Below are 25246 nucleotides of genomic sequence, written 5' to 3' on the forward strand. Positions count from 1 at the left end.
CCTTCTGTCCTTTTCTCTGTCCATCTTTCCTTCTGTCCATCTGTCCCTTTCACTGTCCTTCTGTCTTTCTGTTCTTTTCTCTTTCCATCTGTCCTTCTGACTTTCTGTTCTTTTCTCTGTCCATCTGTCTGTCCGTCCATCTGTCTGTCTGTCCATCTGTCCCTCTGTCCTTCTGTCCTTTTCTCTGTCCATCTTTCCTTCTGTCCATCTGTCCCTTTCACTGTCCTTCTGTCTTTCTGTTCTTTTCTCTGTCCATCTGTCCTTCTGACTTTCTGTTCTTTTCTCTGTCCATCTGTCCTTCAGTCCATCTGTCTTTCTGTCCTTTTCTCTCTTTCTGTCCATCAGTCCATCTGTCCTTTTCTCTGTCTTTTTGTCCGTCTGTACTTCTCTCTTTCTGTCTTTCTGTCCTTCTATCTGAGTCTCTGTGTTTGTCCCTCTCTCCCTGTCTCTCTCCCTGTCTCTCTCCCTGTGTCTCTCCGTGTGTCTCCCTGCTCTCTGTCTGTCCTGCGTTGTCCCAGCTGGGTCTCCCTCCCTGTGTCTCCCTGCTCTCTGTCTGTCCTGCGTTGTCCCAGCTGGGCCTGTCTCCACGGCTCTCTGCCTTCAGCTCTGTTCGCCGATGTCCCGCCAGCCCGTCTCTCTCTCAGCCTGTCTCTTGACTTGCAGGAGGAAGAGGAGGTGGAGACAGCTCCTCCGGCAGGAGAGAGGAAGGAGGTCAGTGCTGGTCCCACCCTGCCCCCTGTCCTGTCTGTGGTGGAGTTTCGCCGTCTTGTCTGTCCCTGGGTCTCAGTGTCTCTCTCTCTTTCAGCCCTGTCTGTCAGTGTCTCTCTCTCGGCCTGCTGTCTGTCTGTCCCTGCCTCTCTGTCTCTCTCTCTTTCAGCCCTGTCTGTCAGTGTCTCTCTCAGCCTGCTGTCTGCCTGTCCCTGCCTCTCTGTCTCTCTCTCTTTCAGCCCTGTCTGTCAGTGTCTCTCTCGGCCTGCTGTCTGCCTGTCCCTGCCTCTCTGTCTCTCTCTCTTTCAGCCCTGTCTGTCAGTGTCTCTCTCCTCCTCCTCTCTGTCCTCAGTGTGTCTCTCTCCTCCTCCTCTCTGTCCTGTGGTGTCCAGGCAGTGTGTCTCTCTCCTCCTCCTCCTCTCTGTCCTGTGGTGTCCAGTGGGTCGGTATTAGTGGGCTACACCCAGGCTCACTCCCTGCGAGTGTGATCTCAGCAGAGTCTCTGTACTCTTGGGACACTTGACTCACCCGTCTCTGTCTTTCTCTCCCTGTGCTGTCCCTCTCCTGCCCCCTCTCTCCCTCCTCGGACTCCAGCTGGAGGAGGTCCAATCACCACCTCCTGTGAGACAGAAGAAAAAGAAGGTGGGTGATGCTCTGATCCTCTCTTTACTCCTGTCCAGTGTCCAGTGTCTGTATGAACCCTTCTCTCTCTCTCAGTGCAGTGTTCATGTCCTGGAGTGTCCAGTCGGTGTGTCTGTATGAACCCCTCTCTCTCTCAGTGCAGTGTTCATGTCCTGGAGTGTCCAGTCAGTGTGTCTGTATGAACCCCTCTCTCTCTCAGTGCAGTGTTCATGTCCTGGAGTGTCCAGTCAGTGTGTCTGTATGAACCCCTCTCTCTCTCAGTGCAGTGTTCATGTCCTGGAGTGTCCAGTCAGTGTGTCTGTATGAACCCCTCTCTCTCTCTCTCAGTGCAGTGTTCATGTACTGGAGTGTCCAGTCAGTGTGTCTGTATGAACCCCTCTCTCTCTCTCAGTGCAGTGTTCATGTCCTGGAGTGTCCAGTCAGTGTGTGTGTATGAACCCCTCTTTCTCTCAGTGCAGTGTTCATGTACTGGAGTGTCCAGTCAGTGTGTCTGTGTGAACCCCTCTCTCTCTCTCTCTCAGTGCAGTGTTCATGTACTGGAGTGTCCAGTCAGTGTGTCTGTGTGAACCCCTCTCTCTCTCAGTGCAGTGTTCATGTCCTGGAGTGTCCAGTCAGTGTGTCTGTGTGAACCCCTCTCTCTCTCTCTCTCTCAGTGCAGTGTTCATGTACTGGAGTGTCCAGTCAGTGTGTGTGTATGAACCCCTCTCTCTCTCAGTGCAGTGTTCATGTACTGGAGTGTCCAGTCAGTGTGTCTGTATGAACCCCTCTCTCTCAGTGCAGTGTTCATGTACTGGAGTGTCCAGTCAGTCAGTGTGTCTGTGTGAACCCCTCTCTCTCAGTGCAGTGTTCATGTACTGGAGTGTCCAGTCAGTGTGTCTGTATGAACCCCTCTCTCTCTCAGTGCAGTGTTCATGTACTGGAGTGTCCAGTCAGTGTGTCTGTATGAACCCCTCTCTCTCTCTTTCAGTGCAGTGTTCATGTCCTGGAGTGTCCAGTCAGTGTGTCTGTATGAACCCCTCTCTCTCTCTCAGTGCAGTGTTCATGTCCTGGAGTGTCCAGTCAGTGTGTCTGTATGAACCCCTCTCTCTCTCTCAGTGCAGTGTTCATGTACTGGAGTGTCCAGTCAGTGTGTCTGTATGAACCCCTCTCTCTCTCAGTGCAGTGTTCATGTACTGGAGTGTCCAGTCAGTGTGTCTGTGTGAACCCCTCTCTCTCTCTCTGTGCAGTGTTAATGTACTGGAGTGTCCAGTCAGTGTGTCTGTATGAACCCCTCTCTCTCTCAGTGCAGTGTTCATGTCCTGGAGTGTCCAGTCAGTGTGTCTGTATGAACCCCTCTCTCTCTCAGTGCAGTGTTCATGTACTGGAGTGTCCAGTCCGACTCTTAACGTGACTCTCCTGTCTCTGCTTCAGAAGCGCTGGTGCGCCCTTCTTAACTCCCTGAGCTGCGTGTCGGTGGAGACAGAAGACCAGGACGAGCCGATGGAGGTGGCGACCGTAGCTCAGGAGAGGAAGAGCGAGGGAGAGGAGGAGCTGGCTGCCGGGAAGGACAAGAGGAGGAAGAGGAGGTGCAGGTGAGCAGACAGGGGGGCGCCGCCTGGTCGTGTCTGTGATTCAAGGAGGAGTCTCCTCTTGCTGTTTGATGTCATGGTGACGTCTGTGTCTGTGTCCCTCACACCTGCAATAACAATATTCTTTCCAGGTTCCTTTCCTGGTTCTGTGCCGGCTAAGATCTGGACTGGACTGGACTGGACTGGACTGGACTGGACTGGAGCTGAGGGACACCAGACGGGACTGGACAGGAGCCTAGGGACACCAGACTGGACTGGACCGGAGCTGAGAGACACCAGACTGGACTGGACTGGAGCTGAGGGACCCCAGACTGTGCTGGACCGAAGCTGAGGGACCCCAGTCTGGACTGAAGCTGAGGGACACCAGACTGTGCTGGACCGAAGCTGAGGGACCCCAGTCTGTGCTGGACCGAAGCTGAGGGACCCCAGACTGTGCTGGACCGAAGCTGAGGGACCCCAGTCTGGACCGAAGCTGAGGGACACCAGACTGCACTGGACTGGAGCTGAGGGACCCCAGACTGTGCTGGACCGAAGCTGAGGGACCCCAGTCTGGACTGAAGCTGAGGGACACCAGACTGTGCTGGACCGAAGCTGAGGGACCCCAGTCTGTGCTGGACCGAAGCTGAGGGACCCCAGACTGTGCTGGACCGAAGCTGAGGGACCCCAGTCTGGACCGGAGCTGAGAGACACCAGACTGTGCTGGACCGAAGCTGAGGGACCCCAGTCTGTGCTGGACCGAAGCTGAGGGACCCCAGACTGGACTGGACTGAAGCTGAGGGACACCAGACTGGACTGGACTGGAGCTGAGGGGCCCCAGACTGGACTGGACTGGAGCTGAGGGGCCCCAGACTGGACTGGACTGGAGCTGAGGGACCCCAGACTGTGCTGGACCGAAGCTGAGGGACCCCAGTCTGGACTGGAGCTGAGAGACACCAGACTGGACTGGACTGAAGCTTGTAATTTTTATTCTTTTGTTAAGGATCAATAAAAAAAAAATTAAAAAAAATCTGTTTAGCTTTTGGTTTTTTCCCTCCCCCCTCCCCCAAGGCTGCTGCTGGGAGAGGTGTGAGTGGGGCCAGCAGGGGGCGCTCTCACCCTGCGGTCTGTGGGGGTCCTGATGCCCCAGTATAGTGACGGGGGACACTGGACTGTAAACAGGCGCCGTCCTTCGGATGAGACGTCAAACCAACTCTCTGTGCTCGTTAACAATCCCGGGGTGTCTCTGGAGAAGAGTAGGGGTGTTACCCCAGTGTCCTGGCCTGATTCCCCCCCTGGTCTTGACCCATCATGGCCTCCTAATCACCCCCCCCTCTCTGAACTGGCTCCATCCCTCTGCTCTCCTCCCCACTGAGAGCTGCTGTGTGCTGAGCGGACTGGAGCATCATCCAGGTGGGGGCTGCACACTGGGGGGGCTGGAGGGGATCCCCCTGACCTGGGAAGAGCTCTGAGGGGAGGGTCCAGACTTATTAATTATTATTATTATTCGTGCTGCACTGGGCTTCAGTCCTGGCAGTGAGAGGGGGACTCTGTGATCAGTACAGATACTTATGACTGTATAATAATACACAATAGAAATGGAAACAGGGTAGCGCTGTAGTCTCTTCGAAACGTTTTGAACTGCCAGAAGAAGTTTTCACAACCCGGACTCATGAAGGTACAGGTCTTCTCCCTTCGGCCGGAGCAAGGTGTATCGTGTCCTGGTGACTTCTCCCGTTTTGAACGGAGTTTAATGTTGCGTTTCTACTTTATTAGAGAGAGGCACTGAACATCCTGTGATGGACTGGTGTCCTGTCCAGGGTGTGTGAGTGTGTGTGTGTCCTGTGATGGACTGCTGTCCTGTCCAGGGTGTGTGAGTCTGTGTGTGTCCTGTGATGGGCTGGTGTCCTGTCCAGGGTGTGTGAGTGTGTGTGTGTCCTGTGATGGACTGCTGTCCTGTCCAGGGTGTGTGAGTGTGTGTGTGTGTCCTGTGATGGTCTGCTGTCCTTTCCAGGGTGTGTGTGTGTACTGTAATGGACTTATATCCTGTGAAGGACTGCTGTCCTGTCCAGGGTGTGTGTGTGTCCTGTGATAGACTGGTGGATCACAATATTAATTCTCCTCCTTGATTCCCTCCTTCATCGCCAGAGTGAAAGCGGGACACGGCAGTAAAAGCTCAGCCCTGCGGCTGGTGGTCCTCTTGGCCACACGGGGGCGCTGTGGCTCCACGGGGGGCTATGTTCAACTCTCGCTGGGAATCGCACCGACGCGGTGGAGTTCGTGAACGTCCCAGACACCAAGAAAACGAGAGAGAGAAAAAAGGTCGTTTTCGGGGTTCAAGAAGCAACCCCGAGATTCAGGGAGTTTCCCCGCTGAGCTTACTCTGCCGAAAACACGCAGGTTTTATTTTTTTCCCGTGCCCCCCCTCATACAGGCCGTTTCTGTAGCGTGAAGTTGTGTTTTTTTGCGCAGCGGTCGGTGAGGGGCGAAATTTTATTTATTTTTTTCCCACGGTCTGAAACAGAAACAACCGGGTGGTGTTGTAGAGAGGTCGACATGCCTGGTTTTCCTCGTCTGCGAAGCCCGGTTTTTTTTTGGGGGGGGGGGGTCGTGAGGTCCCACGCAGCGCTCGGAAAAGAAAATGGCGTCTCTTTTCCCCGCAGGACAGGGGGGTACCCGTGTTTTTTGGAAGTGGCGTGGCCCGAAATTTCCGCCCTTGGGCGCTAGAGGGGGGTGGAGGTTGGTCTTTCTTTGATTTGGGGGGGGGTCTAATTTCACTGAACCAAACCCCACGGAAACCCGTGTTGGACGTGGGGGTGCTGAATGCGCCCTCGACGTGATGTTGTCTTTAAATTCAAGTGCAGCTTTTGTAACCCTTGGGCCGGAAACAGCTGGACCCGTTTCCCCTGCCTGTCCGAGGTGGCGACTACCGGGGTCGTGAAGGGACACCCGGCTGGCCGCCGAGAGTTGGAAAAATAAAATGTCCACCCAAAAAAAAACAGCAACCGTGAAAAATGTCGGCCATTTTTGTTTCGCGGCCGAGCCGTGAGCGCGTTTGGGGCGACGTCACGGGGGCGTCACAATGAGCCGCATGACGTCACAGAGCGGCGGATTCTAGCGCGGGGCGGCGCCGGAGCCCCGTGAGCTCAGAGGAGTGAAGAGAGAAGAGGAGGAAAGCGCTATATAGTCCTTTCTAAACACGTGTTTCTTCCAATAAAGTTACTTCGACTTAGATCGTTAGTTTCAGCTTCAGAATCGCTCTTCAGAATCCCCGTGAAATCGGTAAGTCAGTCAAAAGTGCCGCTGGCGAGAAATAACAAAATAAGTGGAGAAATAAGTTGTTTTTTTTTACCGTTACTCAACTCTTATGGGTGTGATCGTGCTGTAAAAAGATATTGAGAGGAGGTGCACCTCTACACAGAGAGTGGTGGGGGTGGGGAACAAGCTGCCCAGCCCTGTGGTTGAAGCCGATACCCTGGCTTCTCTCCAGACACAGCTGGGTGAGCTCCTCCAGTCAGGACAGGAGGCTCTTCTGTACACAGAGGGTGGCGGGGGTGTGGAACAAAGCTGATACCCTGGCTCCTCTCCAGACACAGCTGGGTGAGCTCCTCCAGTCAGGACAGGAGGCTCTACTGTACACAGAGGGTGGTGGGGGTGGGGAACAAGCCGCCCAGCCCTGTGGTTGAAGCCGATACCCTGGCTTCTCTCCAGCCACAGCTGTGTGAGCTCCTCCAGTCAGGACAGGAGGCTCTACTGTACACAAAGAGTGGCGGGGGTGTGGAACAAAGCTGATACCCCGGCTTCTCTCCAGACACAGCTGGGTGAGGTCCTCCAGTTAGGACAGGAGGCTCTTCTGTACACAGAGGGGGGCGGGGGTGGGGAACAAGCCGCTCAGCTGTGTGGCTCCGCCCTCTCCCCTCCCCTCTGTGACTCTGGTTGTCTCGGCAGGACGATGGACCGACAGAGATGCCGCACGGCCGTGCGCGGTCGCAGCAGGACCCGGGCCCAGCGAGGCGTCGTAAGTCCACCCCTCCCGCCCGCCGTCCAGCGTCGAGCGTCCAGCCCTCCTCCGACTGGCCTCTCTGCCCCCAGCAGAGCTCGCTGTATTATAATAATAATAATAATAATAAACTTCACTGATAGAGCACCTTTCACACACATAGCAGCGCAAAGCGCTTGACAGACCAGGTCTCACGGTAACACCTCCAGACGAGGAGAGACACTTCCAGTGGTGATCTTGACTGAGGACACGCCTCGGCTCAAGAGACAGGGTCGCGGGTCCATTATAGCCTTCTGAGAGCACAGATTGCCTCTGGACGTCCCAGACTCTTACTGGACACACTGTACACACTCACCTGTCCAGACTCTCACTGGACACACTGGACACACTCACCTGTCCAGACTCTCACTGGACACACTGTACACACTCACCTGTCCACACTCTCACTGGACACACTGTAAACACTCACCTGTCCACACTCTCACTGGACACACTGTAGAGACTGCCCAAGGCCCCTAGTCTCGACACGACTGGGCTGGGCTATGTGGTCAGAGCTGTCTCGGAGATGGGCTGTTTGGCGTCTTCACAGGTCACACCGGTCAGGCCGAACCCGGACTGGCAGCGGGAGAGGTCCCGGCCCAAGTCCCGGTGCTTTTCCGTAAGTCTGACCCGGTCGCCTTCCGCGAGACTGGACCGGCCGCCCTGTGGTGGGCCCGGTGCCCCACATCTACCCTACAGCTCCCCCCACTGACCCCTAAACTCCCGATACCCTACAGCTCCCCACTCTGACCTCTAAACTCCCGATACCCTACAGCTCCCCACTCTGACCCCTAAACTCCCGATACCCTACAGCTCCCCACACTGACCCCTAAACTCCCGATACCCTACAGCTCCCCACTCTGACCCCCACAGTCCTGATGGCCGAGAGGTCTCTGCTTGCTGTAGTGATTGAGTGAGCTCTGTGGACCTGACCTCTGTCTTGTGTCCTCGTTTCCAGCGTCTCCTAGTGGTCCGGCATTTCAGCAGGCCTGAAGGTGAGATCTGGGGAGGAGACAGAGCACCCCCTAACACCCCTGAGCTAGGTTACAGGGTAAGACAGCTTCTTACTGTTGGACACACCTGTCCACACTCTTTCTGGACACACTGGACACACTCGCCTGTCCGGACTCTTACTGGACACACTGGACACACTCGCCTGTCCGGACTCTTACTGGACACACTGTACAGACTCACCTGTCCACACTCTCACTGGACACACTGTACACACTCACCTGTCCACACTCTCACTGGACACACTGTACACACCCACCTGTCCAGACTCTTACTGGACACACTGTCCACACTCACCTGTCCGGGCTCTTATTGGACACACTGGACACACTCGCCTGTCCGGACTCTTACTGGACACACTGGACACACTCGCCTGTCCAGACTCTTACTGGACGCACTGGACACACTCACCTGTCCAGACTCTTACTGTCCACACTCACCTGTCCAGACTCTCACTGGACACACTGTCCACACTCACCTGTCCACACTCACTGGACACACTGTCCACTCTCACCTGTCAACACTCTCACTGGACACACTGTACACACTCACCTGTCCACACTCACTGGACACACTGTCCACTCTCACCTGTCCACACTCTCAGTGGACACACTGTACACACTCACCTGTCCAGACTCTTACTGGACACACTGTACACACTCACCTGTCCAAACTCTCAGTGGACACACTGTACACACTCACCTGTCCAGACTCTTACTGGACACACTGGACATACTCACCTGTCCAGGCGTAGTCTCTGCTCCTCATCCCCCCTGCGTTGTGTCTCCCCCTCTCCCCGCTGGACAGAATCCTGTGGTGTCTTCGTGTCTCCCCGAGCTCGTCCAGAAGCTGGAGAGGGCGGCCGAGCTGCAGCTGGAGCTCCCGGGGTCGCCCGGCTCGTCCCGCTCGGGCTCGCCCGACTCGTTCCGCTCGGTGTCCTCCCCCTCCTCGCCCGAGAGCCCCCTCCGCTCCCCGCCCCCGGCCCCCCCCTCCGGCCCCATCCATCTGTCCTTCTGTCCGTCTATCCTTCAGTCCATCTGTCCTTCTGTCCATCTGTCTTTCTGTCCTTTTCTGTCTTTCTGTCCATCAGTCCATTTGTCCTTTTCTCTGTCTCTGTCATCTGTCCATCTGCACTTCTCTCTTTCTGTCTTTCTGTCCTTCTGTCTGAGTCTCTGTGTCTGTCCCTCTCTCCCTGTCTCTCTCCCTGTGTCTTTCCATGTCTCCCTGCTCTCTGTCTGTCCTGCGTTGTCCCAGCTGGGCCTGTCTCCCTGTGTCTCTCCGTGTGTCTCCCTGCTCTCTATCTGTCCTGCGTTGTCCCAGCTAGGTCTCCCTCCCTCCTCTCTCTCTCCGTGTGTCTCCCTGCTCTCTGTCTGTCCTGCATTGTCCCAGCTGGGTCTCTCTCCCTGTGTCTCTTCGTGTGTCTCCCTGGCTGTCTCTCTGTCTGTCCTGCGTTGTCCCAGCTGGGCCTGTCTCCCCGGCTCTCTGCCTTCAGCTCTGTTCGCCGATGTCCCGCCAGCCCGTCTCTCTCTCAGCCTGTCTCTTGACTTGCAGGAGGAAGAGGAGGTGGAGACAGCTCCTCCGGCAGGAGAGAGGAAGGAGGTCAGTGCTGGTCCCACCCTGCCTCCTGTCCTGTCTGTGGTGGAGTTTCGCCGTCTTGTCTGTCCCTGGGTCTCAGTGTCTCTCTCTCTTTCAGCCCTGTCTGTCAGTGTCTCTCTCGGCCTGCTGTCTGTCTGTCCCTGCCTCTCTGTCTCTCTCTCTTTCAGCCCTGTCTGTCAGTCTGTCTGTCCCTCGATCTCAGTGTCTCTCTCTCGGCCTGCTGTCTGTCTGTCCCTGCCTCTCTGTCTCTCTCTCTTTCAGCCCTGTCTGTCAGTGTCTCTCTCCTCCTCCTCTCCGTCCTCAGTGTGTCTCTCTCCTCCTCCTCTCTGTCCTATGGTGTCCAGTGGGTCAGTATTAGTGGGCTACACCCAGGCTCACTCACTGCGAGTGTGATCTCAGCAGAGTCTCTGTGCTCTTGGGACACTTGACTCACCTGTCTCTCTCTTTCTCTCCCTGTGCTGTCCCTCTCCTGCCCCCTCTCTCCCTCCTCTGACTCCAGCTGGAGGAGGTCCAATCACCACCTCCTGTGAGACAGAAGAAAAATAAGGTGGGTAATGCTCTGATCCTCTCTTTACTCCTGTCCAGTGTCCAGTCAGTGTCCAGTCAGTGTGTCTGTATGAACCCCTCTCTCTCTCAGTGCAGTGTTCATGTACTGGAGTGTCCAGTCAGTGTGTTTGTATGAACCCCTCTCTCTCTCAGTGCAGTGTTCATGTCCTGGAGTGTCCAGTCAGTGTGTCAGTATGAACCCCTCTCTCTCTCAGTGCAGTGTTCATGTCCTGGAGTGTCCAGTCCGACTCTTAACGTGACTCTCCTGTCTCTGCTTCAGAAGCGCCGATGCGCCTTTTTAAAGTCCCTGAGCTGCGTGTCGGTGGAGACAGAAGATCAGGACGAGCCGATGGAGGCGGCGGAGACCGTAGCTCAGGAGAGGAAGAGCGAGGGAGAGGAGGAGCTGGCTGCCGGGAAGGACAAGAAGAGGAAGAGGAGGTGCAGGTGAGCAGACAGGGGGGCGCCGCCCGGTCGTGTCTGTGATTCAAGGAGGAGTCTCCTCTTGCTGTTTGATGTCATGGTGACGTCTGTGTCTGTGTCCCTCACACCTGCAATAACAATATTCTTTCCAGGTTCCTTTCCTGGTTCTGTGCCTGATAAGATCTGGACTGGACTGGACTGGACTGGACTGGACCAGAGCTGAGGGACACCAGACGACTGGACTGGAGCCTAGGGACAATAGGCTGGACTGGACCGGAGCTGAGAGACACCAGACTGGACTGGACTGGAGCTGAGGGACCCCAGACTGTGCTGGACCGAAGCTGAGGGACCCCAGTCTCGACTGAAGCTGAGGGACCCCAGACTGGACTGGACTGGAGCTGAGGGACACCAGACTGGATTAGACTGGAGCTGAGGGACACCAGACTGGACTGGACTTTTGTAAAGCATCAATAAAATGTTTTTAAAAAAAATCTGTTTAGCTTTTGGTTTTTTCCCTCCCCCCCCCCCCCAAGGTTGCTGCTGGGAGTGGTGTGAGTGGGGCCAGCAGGGGGCGCTCTCACCCTGTGGTCTTTGTGTCCTGATGCCCCAGTATAGTGACGGGGGACACTGGACTGTAAACAGGCGCTGTCCTTCGGACGAGACGTCAAACCGAGGTCCTGACTCTCTGTGCTCATAAACAATCCCGGGGTGTCTCTGGAGAAGAGTAGGGGTGTTACCCCAGTGTCCTGGCCTGATTCCCCCCCTGGTCTTGACCCATCATGGCCTCCTTATCACCCCCCTCTCTGAACTGGCTCCATCCCTCTGCTCTCCTCCCCACTGAGAGCTGCTGTGTGCTGAGCGGACTGGAGCATCATCCAGGTGGGGGCTGCACACTGGGGGGGCTGGAGGGGATCCCCCTGACCTGGGAAGAGCTCTGAGTGGAGGGTCCAGACTTATTAATTATTATTATTATTCGTGCTGCACTGGGCTCCTGTCCTGGCAGTGAGAGGGGGACTCTGTGATCAGTACAGATACTTATGACTGTATAATAATACACGATAGAAATGGAACACAGGGTAGCGCTGTAGTCTCTTCGAAACGTTTTGAACTGCCAGAAGAAGTTTTCACAACCCGGACTCGTGAAGGTACAGGTCTTCTCCCATCGTCCGGAGCAAGGTGTATCGTGTCCTGGTGATTTTAATGTCGCGTTTCTGCTTTATTAGAGAGAGGCACTGAACTTTGGGGAACGTGACATCCACCCAGTATTACTAGTAGGTTGATAAATATAAATGTTCTTTTTCCCCCCGTATTATACCTCGCGAAATATAACGATGGCCAACTCCTTAAGTGAAAATGTAAACCCTTCTCACGCTACAAGACAGTCCGTCAACATCGCCGCGGCCCGAAGCGCGACCTTCGGTATGACGTTGGCCGAAGGGGGTAGGGTAAGTACGTCACAGCCGGGGGAAGCCCCTATCACGTGAGAGGGGTGCGGCGGGCGACGAGCCCCCGGGGGCGAAGAGAAGCTGATTTGCGTGGGGTGTGGAAACACTACACGACCAGGCAAGCGAGCCGTTTTTTTTTTGTTTTGTTTTTTCCAAAACATCAGAACAACCGCAGAGATGACCATCGATCCACCTCCGGACGTTTCCTTTTTTGTCCTCTTTGGCCTCCAAAACATAAAAAAAACTGGGATCCATCGTGGCGTTGCCAAATTAAAACGTCAACCACTTTTCGGGCTTTCGTGCTGTCCATGATGAAACCGTCATGGTTGTGTTAGGATACGTTACGTCACAGACCGGCGGCGCTCGGACGTGAGGAGTGTCGTTACGTTTTTGAAACGGGCACGTCAGACAAGATCTCTGACAAGATCTCCGAAAAACCCAAACCTGTAAGATTCAATTTCAATTTAGTTTTTTTATATAGCGCCTTTCACAACAAGAATGCCCCAAGGCACCGAACAAAGGAGTTGTTCCACACCCCTGCCACCCTCTGTGTACAGTAGAGCCCCCTGTCCTGACTGGAGGAGCTCACCCAGCTGTGTCTGGAGAGAAGCCGGGGTATCGGCTTCAACCACAGGGCTGGGCAGCTTGTTCCCCACCCCCACCCCCTTCTGTGTACAGAAGAGCCTCCTGTCCTGACTGGAGTGACAGTAGAGACGGGGTTCAGGGGTTATCTGGGTCGGGCCGCAGGCCTCACCTGGAGGCAACACACCGGCTTCTTTTAACAGATCACCTCGGGAATCGGGAACAACGGAGCTGTGTGCGGCCGTCTGTACGGAGGGGTTCAGCGCGGGGGGGCTCCGGGCTCGGGTCTGGACCCGGGGGGGGGGGGGACTGTCTGTGTGGAGTCTGCATGGTCTCCCTGTGTTCTCCGGGTCCAAAGACAGCCTTTTGGGCTAATTCTGGGAAAACTGGACCTGGTGTGTGTGTCCTGTGATGGACTGCTGTCCTGTCCAGGGTGTGTGAGTGAGTGTGTGTGTGTCCTGTGATGGACTGCTGTCCTGTCCAGGGTGTGTGAGTGAGTGTGTGTGTGTCATGTGATGGACTGGTGTCCTGTCCAGGGTGTGTGAGTGTGTGTGTCTGTGTGTCCTGTGATGGACTGGTGTCCTGTCCAGGGTGTGTGAGTGTGTGTGTCTGTGTGTCCTGTGATGGACTGGTGTCCTATCCAGGGTGTGTGTGTGTCCTGTGATGGACTGGTGTCCTGTCCAGGGTGTGTGAGTGAGTGTGTGTGTGTCCTGTGATGGACAGATGGTACCCAGCCTGGACACCCATGAGACACTGGCTTCCTCAGAAGACTCTCACGGAGGGCACACTGTCCCTAACCCGGGTCCAGAAGAAACTACAGTGATCTATAATTCCTGCGCCTCGGAAGGGGTTATGACGTCTATGTCCGGCGCCCGCGCCCGCGGACCGGCGGTTCGGCGTCGCGCTCCGCAGCTCGAGCTTCGGTGCGAGGCAGGGCGGGAGGGAGTCGATGTGGCCTCGGCGCCATCTTTGCTGGTGAGTCAATTGTGACCGTTGCGGTACAATAAACCATCAATAAACCTTTTCCTACTCCGACCAGTATTTCTGTCGCGGCCCACGTCCCCTACAATCGACAAACTATAAAAAAACAGTAGCCCTTCGCAACATTACACGCCATTTTTTTATTTTAAACGTCCGTTAGATACGCAGGTGGCTCGATACCTGTCTTAACCTTAAGGCGATGAATGGATTTTAAGAGTAACCGTGTAGCGACTGACGTAAGGAAAAAAAAGTTGTCTTTCCCTACGAAGACCTTTTGGTACAGGACTTTCTTTAAATATCAGTTGTGCATAGCGTTTTACAAAAAGTTGATGATGATCTTGGAGATAATTGCAAAGGAAAATTGAGATAACTACCAAAACATTACGTGTGAAACGACAGGACAGAACTTTGAACCCACAAAGAAACAAAGGTATGAAATATTGCCTCGTCATGGGGGGTTGATAATTGTAATAAGTGTTCCTAATTTTCGTAAAGAAATGTATATTATGGGAGTCACACGTGAGATTTAGTGTATATACGTTTCATATTGTGCATATATACGGGGTTAAAAAGTGGAATGAGTATGATTATAAACTCGTGTGTCCTATAATCAGATCATTTTTGAACAAGCTTTGATTAGATAGGTGAAAAACAACATCATAATATATTCTCACGTCTGAATATCAGCTTCTCCCCTCTGGCCAACATTTCAGGGCTCCCAGGTGTAGATCCCAAATTGAAACACATATTCATTTGTTACGCAGTTAAACAGTTAATAGAAGTGAGTGACCAGGTTAAATAAAGGTGGGTCAGTGTAAACTGTTTATTCTGGACCAGACTTTGTCATGTGTGATATGTCATGACTTCTTATATTAAGTTTTATCTTTATATTTAGTTCTACATGTGTAATAGATGCGATGTGTGTCCATAAAAAGGTTTCTCCAGGGGAAAATCAAGTTGGTTTTAAAACCGTGTTTCCTTTGTAGGGTACGTTTGCATTCCAAGTGTGGGGTTTTTGCCTTTTTATCATATTTTGGATGTGAATCCGTGGTATTTTTGCTGAGACAAGTTGCCTTTCTTATACGCGGAGGGATCTGCTTGTGAGATGTCCGCCCGGTCCATTTCTGAGCTCAGTATAAGGTGTAGAAAGCATGACTGTCATCATAACCCGCCTCTCACCCAGGTGTGGAATAATGTTGTGACTATTGCTTCAGCAATAACATGCTGATTGCATGTTTCTAGATGGGTATAACAGAGATCTCAACTACTGAGGGGCTGAGCTATATAATTGCTAACACTTATATAGCGCTTTTCTGGACACTCCACTCAATGCGCTGCACAGGGAATGGGGTATCCCTCTACCGCCACCAATGTACAGCCCCCACCTGGATGATGCGACGGGACCCCCCCTGGTCACTCCTCCTCGCTGTGCAGGGGGGGTCCCAGCCTCCTCGTCCTCTGGCCAGGAGCCCTCAGCCAAGCGGGTTCAGCCAGATCATCACTCCATGATCCTTTCAGTATGCTAAATTCCTGGTGTTGTTTTTTTTCTCCCCAGAAATCTGACTGTCCGCCCCACCTCTGCGCTAAGTGGACGATGAAGTCAGGTTCCAGTGTGCCTGGTGTTTACAGGTAATACTTCAGACTGGTCGGCCTCACCTCAGGGTGTCTGGGCTTTTGATATTATACAGTTGCAATGCTGAGGCCTGTGACTGTGATGCTGTAAGGCTACAGGAGTCTCTCTGGAGATCCTGAGTGATTTCTGGCGTTCGTGCGGAAACACAGCCCCACCCTCCCGCGGTGTCCAGTCCGCAGAATTTCCTGGAGACGTGGTCTCGCCGATGGGCGACCCTGCCAGCGAGAGACTAGCTGAGGCAGGATGTTCTGTACGGTTCAGTTAATTAGACGCGCACAGATGTTGAGCTCATCGTCCTTTTAATTGTGCCATCTATGCTAACTGTAGCCGAGATCGAACTATCAAGGTGACAGATCAATAATTTTAAATTAAATAGATGCATGATATTGCTAGCGCTGATGCAAGAGGCAAGTCAGAGGAACTGAACATAGAATGGATAGGAGTCGCAGTGAGTGAGAGAGGAATGAGCTAAATTATTTAAGAGGATTAAAACACTGAAGAACAGGAGACACAGTGAGAGAGAGGAGATCACAGGAAATACCTCAGTAACAAACATACTAACACACAGGACAGGAGACACAGTGAGAGAGAGAGGAGATCACAGAGAATCCCTCAGTAACAAACACACAGGACAGGAGACACAGCGAGAGAGAGGAGATCACAGAGAATCCCTCAGTAACAAACACACAGGACAGGAGACACAGCGAGAGAGAGGAGATCACAGGAAATACCTCAGTTTTAAGTGCAGACAACCGGACAGGAGACAGAGTGAGGAAGAGTAAATGAAACACAGTAGGAGATGGAGAGAAGGGAGGCGACAGTTGAACTCGCTGGCTGAGTTAATTGACGCTGCTGTTTCTTTGGCAGATGAAGTCGGGGTCCAGAGTTTCGCTGACGTGGCAGAACCGTCCCAGCTCGGTCTCCTCCCATTCCTGCAGGTCAGTGCCCCTTCAGTCAGACCCTGTGTTCGGGGAGACACACAGGGAAGTTGCACACTGTGACAAAAGGCTCCAGAGACATCGCCGAACCACAGAATAGCTCCAGAGCATTTGTGCACCTTTTGGAATTCTTCACGTATAGTGAAAGGTGAAAATAAAACCAAGAATGGGTGACGCGTCTTTACACAGAGGCGGGTGGGGAACAAGCTGCCCAGCCTTGTTGTTGATGCCGATACCCTGGCTTCTCTCCAGATACAGGAGGATGAAATCATGGGTCCAATTAATCACTAACTACCAGACAGGCTTGAAAAACCGAATGGCGTTCTCTCGTTTTTAACCTTTCTTCAATTCTTAGAAAACCTGCACGCAGAAAAAAAATAATTTGCATTTTTTTACTACTTCCAACGGTCAAGTCTGTGGGTATTTAAATCTGACTAGAATGTGTATTGTTCAAAATCTCTTGTTCACTATCAGTGTTGTTGTTTTTAGTGTCATTCTCATTACTCCTGTGGGTTTTATACTGTGGTAAAGAGTTAAAAAAGTCCTCACTTTGTGCTGCTCTCGGTTTGTTGACGGTGGCGTACTCCACATCACTGTTGGGTAGTGTGATGTCTGTAGAGAACAGGATACGGGTCAATACTTATGTTAACTTATACTATACAGGATAAGACTTACATTAACACCATACTGAACAACAGGGCTCACTGTTCACACGCGTATTGACACTGTTCAGACGACAGGACTCACTGTTCACGCTTGTATTCACACTGGACACAACAGCAGGACTCACTATTATTACAAATGTTCACACTTGTGTTAAAACTGGACAGAGCAGCAAGAGGTTATCATGATGTTTTATTTCTGCTAGTTTAATAGATAGAAGTAAAAGATCCTCACTTTGTGCGGCTCGGGGTTTGTTGACTATGGAGTATTCAACAGCAGTATCTGTCTGTGTTAATTCTGCAAAGAATAAAACACATGTTCTCACCCGTTAATACTGTGCAGAGCAAGAGTTTACACTGTACAGAACCGGACTCAGTGTTCACACTCGTATTGACACTGTACAGAACCGGACTCACTGTTCACACTCGTATTGACACTGTACTGAACAACAGGACTCACTGTTCACACTCATATTGACACTGTACTAAACAACAGGACTCGCTGTTCACACTCGTATTGACACTATACTGAACAACAGGACTCACCGTTCACACTTATTGATACTTTTTTGATCAACAAGACTCAGTGTTCACACTCATGTCGACACTTATCACACTCGTATTGACACTGTACTGAGCAACAGGACTCATTGTTCACACTCGTATTGACACTATACTGAACAACAGGACTAACCGTTCACACTTATTGATACTTTTTTGATCAACGGGACTCACTGTTCACACTCGTGTCGACACTGTTCACACTCGTATTGACACTGTACTGACCAACAGGACTCACTGTTCACACTCGTATTGACACTGTACGGAACAACAGGACTCGTGTTGACACCGTTCACACTCGAATCGACGCTGCTCACACTCGTGTCGACACTTGACACTCGTATCCAGTAAGCCTTTGCTACCATTATCAAACACAGAAATCGTTATAATTTAATTTTAAAAACATGGCTAAGCATGGGTTTAAAGTATATTCAAGAGTGCAGGTGCATTCAAAGAAATAGAGTTTCCCAAGCCCTCGGAAAGAATTACCATTTCCAAAGATGTCTAGTCTCAAGCATTAACATCCAAAGTACCTGTCTTAGCTGGGGCAGGAAGTTTGCCAAGCCACCTGAAAGAATTACCATTTCAAAAGATGTCTGTTGTAAGCCAGGTTCAATCATTATCATCCAAAGTACCGGTCTTCCCTTGGGGCAAGAGGGTTTCCTGTTTGTCTAGGATGTGTACTTCCCTTAAATAAAGGATGAATATGGGTACCATAGGTATTAAATCTCTCAAAGCTCAGAGTTAAACTAAAAAACCCTTGGTGAGTGTGTTATAACATGGATGGGTATTTATAGTCCAGTGCCTCCTATTTTACTAGAGATTCTGTTTGGGATTCAGAACTCGGGATCAAAATACTCTGAACCAAATAACTGAACCAATTTCTGTGTGTGATAATGTCCTTGAATTCTGACAACATCACACTAAATTACATGATATAAAACAGCTAATGTTTCTAGAGATAAAGTTTCTGGGATGCTTCTAATTACTTTGCATTACCAGGGACAGTTTAATTCACCTTGTACAGTACTGAAAGACCAAAATGCTTTTTTTAAAAGTTATTTAACATTTTTTAGAACTTTGTCTACTATGGCAACATGATGAGCTTAGCCACTTATCTTAGGATAAAGATAGGATAAAGGTTTATCTTTTGCACCTACCTGCCCCCCAGGGAAGGCCAATGCTTTCTACGTTGATGGTTCCCTACAGTAGACTGTACCTTATCTTCAAAGGTAATGTATATTGACCCAAATCAGTTTTGGAATCCAATCTACTGACGAGATGGAGCACATCATTGTTTCAGGATTTTAGCATCATATGTTTAGTATATTTAGTCCCTAATGCTGAAAGAAATGATCATAGAACATTTGGACACATTGTGGGCATGAAATACAAAGAAAATCATGTTCTATGGTACAAGATAAATACAAAACTTAAGCTTTTATTTTAATAAGATTTGTTGTTAAAGCATAAGCAATGATTTATTACAGATGCAGCCATTCAAAATGGGTGAGGTATTTCGCGGCATACCCCGGTGGGCGTGTCACAGTATCACGCAGTATCACGCGGTATCACGTGTGTCACGTGACTAACTATCCGGCGTCGCCTTGTAAAACCGCCAGGGGGAGCTTAACCTCTCATGTACAGCATTTGAGCCTTTAATTTGGAACTGTGTATTACAGCATGTTAATCATCAGTCATTAAAATGTTGGTATATATTATGAAAGCAAGATTGCTCAGTTGGACAGAAGTACACAACCTACCTTTATCAGAAATATTTATGCATCAAAGCCTTTACTGAAGATATTACTAATAGTATTAATAATGGATGACTTTGGACAAGCTGTATACTCAAAGTATAATTTCTTTAGCACATTTGTACAAGCACTTGGAATCTGTCCAAGCCATACTTTGTCAGGCATTTTGTTTTACTTCAACGGGGCATAAAAACTTCCTTGCTTTTAACAGGGCGTTTCATAATTTCTAGCTACGAAAATGATTTAAAATGCGACACCTATCATTCAACTAGAGCTTAAAATATCACAAGGAAAAATACACACCGGTATTCCATTTCTCCCTAAACATTGTAAGCTTCGAAGTCTTTAACTAACGTGAAACCGGAGTCAACAAGCATACTTTTAGAATTTGATTAAAAGGGAATATAATATGGAATCGCATATCTCAATAATTTAATAACGGTATGATTATATCCGTGTACTGCGGCAGAGCTATGTAGGGCTGTTTCGCCTGCCTGATCATGTGAGCTCTCTTGTAGCCTACTGGTCTAGGTGCGTGACCACCAGCTGGTAGGTTGGGTGTTCGAATCCAGCTGGTACTGGACTTTTCATTTTTATTTATTTATTTTTTAATCGCGTAACATAAACATATTACCGTATGCAAACTGTACTGTATACAGTATGTATATGTATATTTAATGTCTTAACTGTGCCCGTTTAATTGAATTAAAAAAAAATATTTAACACGAACATTAAGCTGCTTACATCTTCCGCCTGAGAACAGTCACCCGTTGCTACCCAACGCAGAATGGTGATTGGCTGACACCATCTGACACCCCTCTGATTGGAGAAAAAAGACGTGCTGGTGTGCTATACCAGGAAGAGGATTTCTTTCCATTCAAAACGTGTATTTTAAAAGTTTAAGAAGTAAAAACCTTACAGCGTACACAGATTTCTAAACTGATCAGGATCGTTATCTTTGTCTTATGCATAATAATGTTCACCGCTCTGTCCAGCAAATTAATAATAAACTTTATTTTATATAGCGTTTTAAACGAATAAGAAATTAGATTGCTCATAAACCTAATCACTTGCTTTTTCTTTTTATTTAGGCTCAGATTTCAACTATAGATCGTATTATTAATAACCATAATAACAACCAACCAACAAAAACAACCATATAAACATAATGGTGGTGCTGGACCTTCCAGTTTTATTTATTTATTTTTTAATCGCGTAACATAAACATATTACCATATGCAAACTGTACTGTATACAATATGTATATGTATATTTAATGTCTTAACTGTGCCCGTTTAAGTATTGAATATTCATATCTAATTTTACCACTGAAGGGAAATCTTAACATAAACATACAGTATATGGCTGGTCTCGGTACTTTAAAGAAAAAAATACGCACCAGTATTCCATTTCTCCCTAAACATTGTAAGCTTCGAATGAAACCACTAAATAAAGACATAAATATAGAAATCTTAAGATTTGTTTTATTTAATGTTGGTAGCAGGATGAACTGTCAGAGTGTATATTTTGTCGCAAAGTTGCTACAAGATGTTAACAGTGAAAAAGGTATTTAGAAATGAGTTATTTCAAGATGAAAAAGAAAACATACACGAAACATGGTTTCATTACGACCAGAATCGTTCTTGAGATATTTTTAACTTGATTTACAGTATTTGAGAGGTAAGTCTTAACACCGATACTACAGTGCTTAAGTACTGCTCACGTATATGTTTCTAGGTTTATATTATGCATTTCATACGGTCAAATTACTTTTGAGCAACTAATAAGAAGCGCGAAACGGTATGCGTTTTACTTTCGTTTTGTGCTGGGACCCGTGGATTGATTAGAGATATCAAGTACATACAAGTCATTTTTTAAATGTTGTAGTTCGTCTTGAAAAAATGTTACGAGTACATCATCTATCAACAATTACACAGGTTCTGTTTCCATATTGCGGATTTTGGTTAGGTACAGTATTATCAAATCCACTGGCGCTGTGTGTTACTTTACTGAGTCCCAATCTGTGATTGAAACCTGTAAAACCGGTTTAATTCGTCACAGCCAGCACTCTTCAGGTGTGAGGGTCTTCTGCTCAGAATGAAACGCTAAAATGTTTGTGTATATTCTAATGGTAGTGGGGACAGGGTGTGTGGGAACAGGTTTGTTCTTCACACCTGAAACATTTTCTCTGAAAGGATTTTCTTCGAAGTTTAACCGATCTTGTTACAGCATGTTACAGTTTACTATTATTAACCATATTAATTTTAAGTGCTTAATGTAAAATCTTGTAAAAATATATTTTCATTGTTCAAATATACATTAATATACATTAAGTCTGACTATCATATAATAAGTTAAATACAAAACTAAAGAAAAAATAGGGTTAAATATAATTCAAAATATTTTGCTAACAATGTTAACTGTTTATGAATAATAAAATGTATTAACTAAGGAGTAGGATGGCACAGTTGTTAGTATGTTTTTTGTTTTGTTTCTTTTTCATAAATACAACAGTAGTACCTGATGTCTCAGTGGCTTTCAAAATTAAATTATGCATGCAAACCTGTGAACTAGAAAGATAACTAAGATTTTAATACTAATTAAATGACCGCGGGCACTTCCCACCCCCCCCCCCTACATTCTCAGAGTAGAACAGACTAACCTTCTAATGAAAGACGGTCCACCCCCCACGGACAGGAAAAGTGCCCACAGGCACTTAAACTTAATATGGTCAGTAACGGTAAACAGTAACATGGTAAGAAGGAGCACGTACAAACGTTTTCGAAATAACCACATGTAAGACTCTGATCCTAAAAATGTTTAGGGAGAAAGTGGAATACTGGTGTGCTTCCAGAAGAATCAGTATGGCTCAGAGATTAAATAAAACTTCACAGACATTAACAAAGAGCATAACGCGTGTACTGTATACACTGCAAGTACAACCCAACTCTCTGCAGGAGTGCTGGCTGTGACGAATTGAACCGGTTTCACGGGTATTTTCAAAGTAGGAGGCGAGATTTCCAGCGAAAGACACCCCCCCCCCCCTCAAAAACCCAGTAAATACAGTACTTACTAGTTAAAGGCTAGGCTCTCGACTACGGCGAAAGGAACCCTTCTTTCATTAGAAGACAATGAACATATTTTAGCCCTGAATGAATTAATAACAAACATGGTTTACATAAAAGACATTTTTCCAAGAAAGTTTAGCCTTTGTCACTAATGAAACCACTAAATAAAGACATAAATAGAAAAATCTTAAGATTTTTAAAATACATGACTTTGCTAAAATTTATTTGAAAATAAAAACAATTACAACCGCCAGGGGAGAGAGAGGGGCGGGGCTATGGAAAGTAGGTATGTTTGGGAATGTGTAGTTATATGTTCTGGCTGTTTGTGAATTATCGTTGTTGAGTATGGAGTGTTGAGGTATTGATTTTGTGTAATGCTTTATGTTGAAAATTGAGGTGGATTTTGTTTATGATAAACAGGATAAACTGGGATGGGAGGAAGGTTTGGTTTTGCATAAGGGGCGGGATTATGATAATTGGATGACTTTGCGAGTGTAAAATGGTTTGATTATTTGATTTTGTATTGTGGTTGTTATCTATGTTTTTGGTTGGTATTATGTTTATATGGTTGTTTTTGTTGGTTGGTTGTTATTATGGTTATTAATAATACGATCTATAGTTGAAATCTGAGCCTAAATAAAAAGAAAAAGCAAGTGATTAGGTTTATGAGCAATCTAATTACTTATTCGTTTAAAAAGCTATATAAAATAAAGTTTATTATTAATTTGCTGGACAGAGCGGTGAACATTATTATGCATGAGACAAAGATAACGATCCTGATCAGTTTAGAAATCTGTGTACGCTGTAAGGTTTTTACTTCTTAAACTTTTAAAATACACGTTTTGAATGGAAAGAATCCTCTTCCTGGTATAGCACACCAGCACGTCTTTTTTCTCCAATCAGAGGGGTGTCAGATGGTGTCAGCCAATCACCATTCTGCGTTGGGTAGCAACGGGTGACTGTTCTCAGGCGGAAGATGTAAGCAGCTTAATGTTCGTGTTAAATATGTTTTTTAAATTCAATTAAACGGGCACAGTTAAGACATTAAATATACATATACATACTGTATACAGTACAGTTTGCATACGGTAATATGTTTATGTTACGCGATTAAAAAATAAATAAATAAAAATGAAAGTCCAGTACCAGCTGGATTCGAACACCCAACCTACCAGCTGGTGGTCACGCACCTAGACCAGTAGGCTACAAGAGAGCTCACATGATCAGGCAGGCGAAACAGCCCTACATAGCTCTGCCGCAGTACACGGATATAATCATACCGTTATTAAATTATTGAGATACGCGATTCCATATTATATTCCCTTTTAATCAAATTCTAAAAGTATGCTTGTTGACTCCGGTATCACGTTAGTTAAAGACTTCGAAGCTTACAATGTTTAGGGAGAAATGGAATACTGGTGCGTATTTTTTTCTTTAAAGTACCAAGACCAGCCATATACTGTATGTTTACGTTCCAAAATTAATATCGTTTATGGCCTTCACACGCGTTACAGTATGCTCCTATTCTTTTTATGCTCAGCTACTAAGATTTCCCTTCAGTGGTAAAATTCAATATCTACAACGGGCACAGTAAAGACGTTTACAGTACAGTAAGTCTTTCTACGACAGACCAACGGACCACGAGTGCCCCTGTCGGTCAACCAATCACGCACCGCGGTATCGCGTGTCATCTTACCTGCGGTATCTGTACTGCGGTGTCTTTACCGCGCACTTTGAATGGCTGCATCTGTACATTAATATATGTGAAAATAACATTTTAGCATCATACGTTTAGTATATTTAGTCCCTAATGCTGAAAGAAATGATCATTTGTTTAACACTCACGGGTCTGTCTCAAAGGATGCAGTGCTCCTGAAGGCTCTCAAACCCTGCATTTCAGATGCCTAGCTGTATCCCCCACATGTGGCACCTCAGAATGACTTCTAACCTTACCTGTGGTGTCTTCAGTCCCTATTGCTCAATGCATGGTGTACGTCCTACATACATGTGTCTTGAGAATGAGGAATGGGCCCCTGAGACAGTCATTTGCCTGTTTCACAAATGATCGTATTTTACTAGAGATTCTGTTTGGGATTCAGATGTGCATTCGGATTTATTGGTACATGCCCAGGGCAGTAAGCAGTCTGAGGATTTATTTCCAGACAGCATAGAGCAGTGAAGCAGTGAAGTAGTGCATAAAGCATAAGCAATCATTTATTACATTAATATATGTGAAAATAACATTTTAGCATCATACGTTTAGTATATTTAGTCCCTAATGCCAAGGACTCCAGCAGTCTTACAACCACTGCCCTGTTTGCCTCGCCAGACACGATCTCTATTCTGTTGTAATCCACGATGTTCTTCAGGTGATTTATCATGTCCTTCCTCGCCTGTTGAGAAGCCATCCTGATCTTTTCTGCCGTGGCGTGCTTCATACACACCCTCTTCAAGTGAGCAGGAAGCTGATCAAAAGTATTCAGGCACATCTTGCACACCAGGGGAATCCTCGTGGGTTTCCTTTGAAAATAAATAATACCATCTGTGTATAGAAACAAGCTAAGACTGATTTCTTAAATTATCCTTAATTTTCTCTCTCATAGTTTGAGCATAATGATTTTATTGTATTTATATAAGAATTGCTCATTGCTCCAAAATAAATAATGGTTTCATAAAAAAGTGAACACTTACTTGGTCTCAGTCACAGACTTTCCATTAGAAGCCATTGTGGAGTTCAGCAACTGCAGGTCCTAGAAGTGGGGAAGGAATTTTAAAAGAGAAATTGAATTACAAAACAGAAGGAATGGCTGAGGGATCACTGAAATATATATACAAATTCCAAAGACTGAGTCCATATCTCCTTTAGGTGAGGACAGACTGGATCAAACAAAAACAACATTTGAAGTGAATTGCAAATGTATTGAGTTGTGATGCAACTGTAACTTGAACCTAACATGACTGGGGCGTGCATTTTTGAAATTGCATTTTCACAGCTGAAATACAAAATGAAGCTGATCGCAGTCCAAACTCAAGGTATTGTTGTAAAACTAAATATTCAACATGTTTCTACCTGTCCCTTTTCAGCTCACTCAGAAGTCCACAGCCTGCAACCT

The 25246-nt window shown here is 48.0% G+C and overlaps 2 long non-coding RNA genes across 2 annotated transcripts; one reads left to right on the forward strand and one right to left on the reverse strand.

Moving 5' to 3' along the window:
* Positions 1–13430: 13430 nt before the first annotated feature.
* Positions 13431–25240, forward strand: LOC148666146 (uncharacterized). Its single transcript, XR_015936611.1, has 4 exons — positions 13431–13508; positions 15070–15143; positions 16015–16085; positions 25218–25240. It is a non-coding gene; the product is annotated as an uncharacterized LOC148666146 (long non-coding RNA).
* LOC148666147 (uncharacterized) lies at positions 24323–25005 on the reverse strand. Its single transcript, XR_015936612.1, has 2 exons — positions 24825–25005; positions 24323–24653 (listed from the first exon to the last, which is right to left on the reverse strand). It is a non-coding gene; the product is annotated as an uncharacterized LOC148666147 (long non-coding RNA).
* Positions 25241–25246: the final 6 nt, after the last annotated feature.

The sequence above is a fragment of the Lepisosteus platostomus genome, chromosome 5 (assembly GCF_059453375.1).
Source record: "Lepisosteus platostomus isolate fLepPlt1 chromosome 5, fLepPlt1.hap1, whole genome shotgun sequence".
Taxonomy (NCBI): Eukaryota; Metazoa; Chordata; class Actinopteri; order Semionotiformes; family Lepisosteidae; genus Lepisosteus; species Lepisosteus platostomus.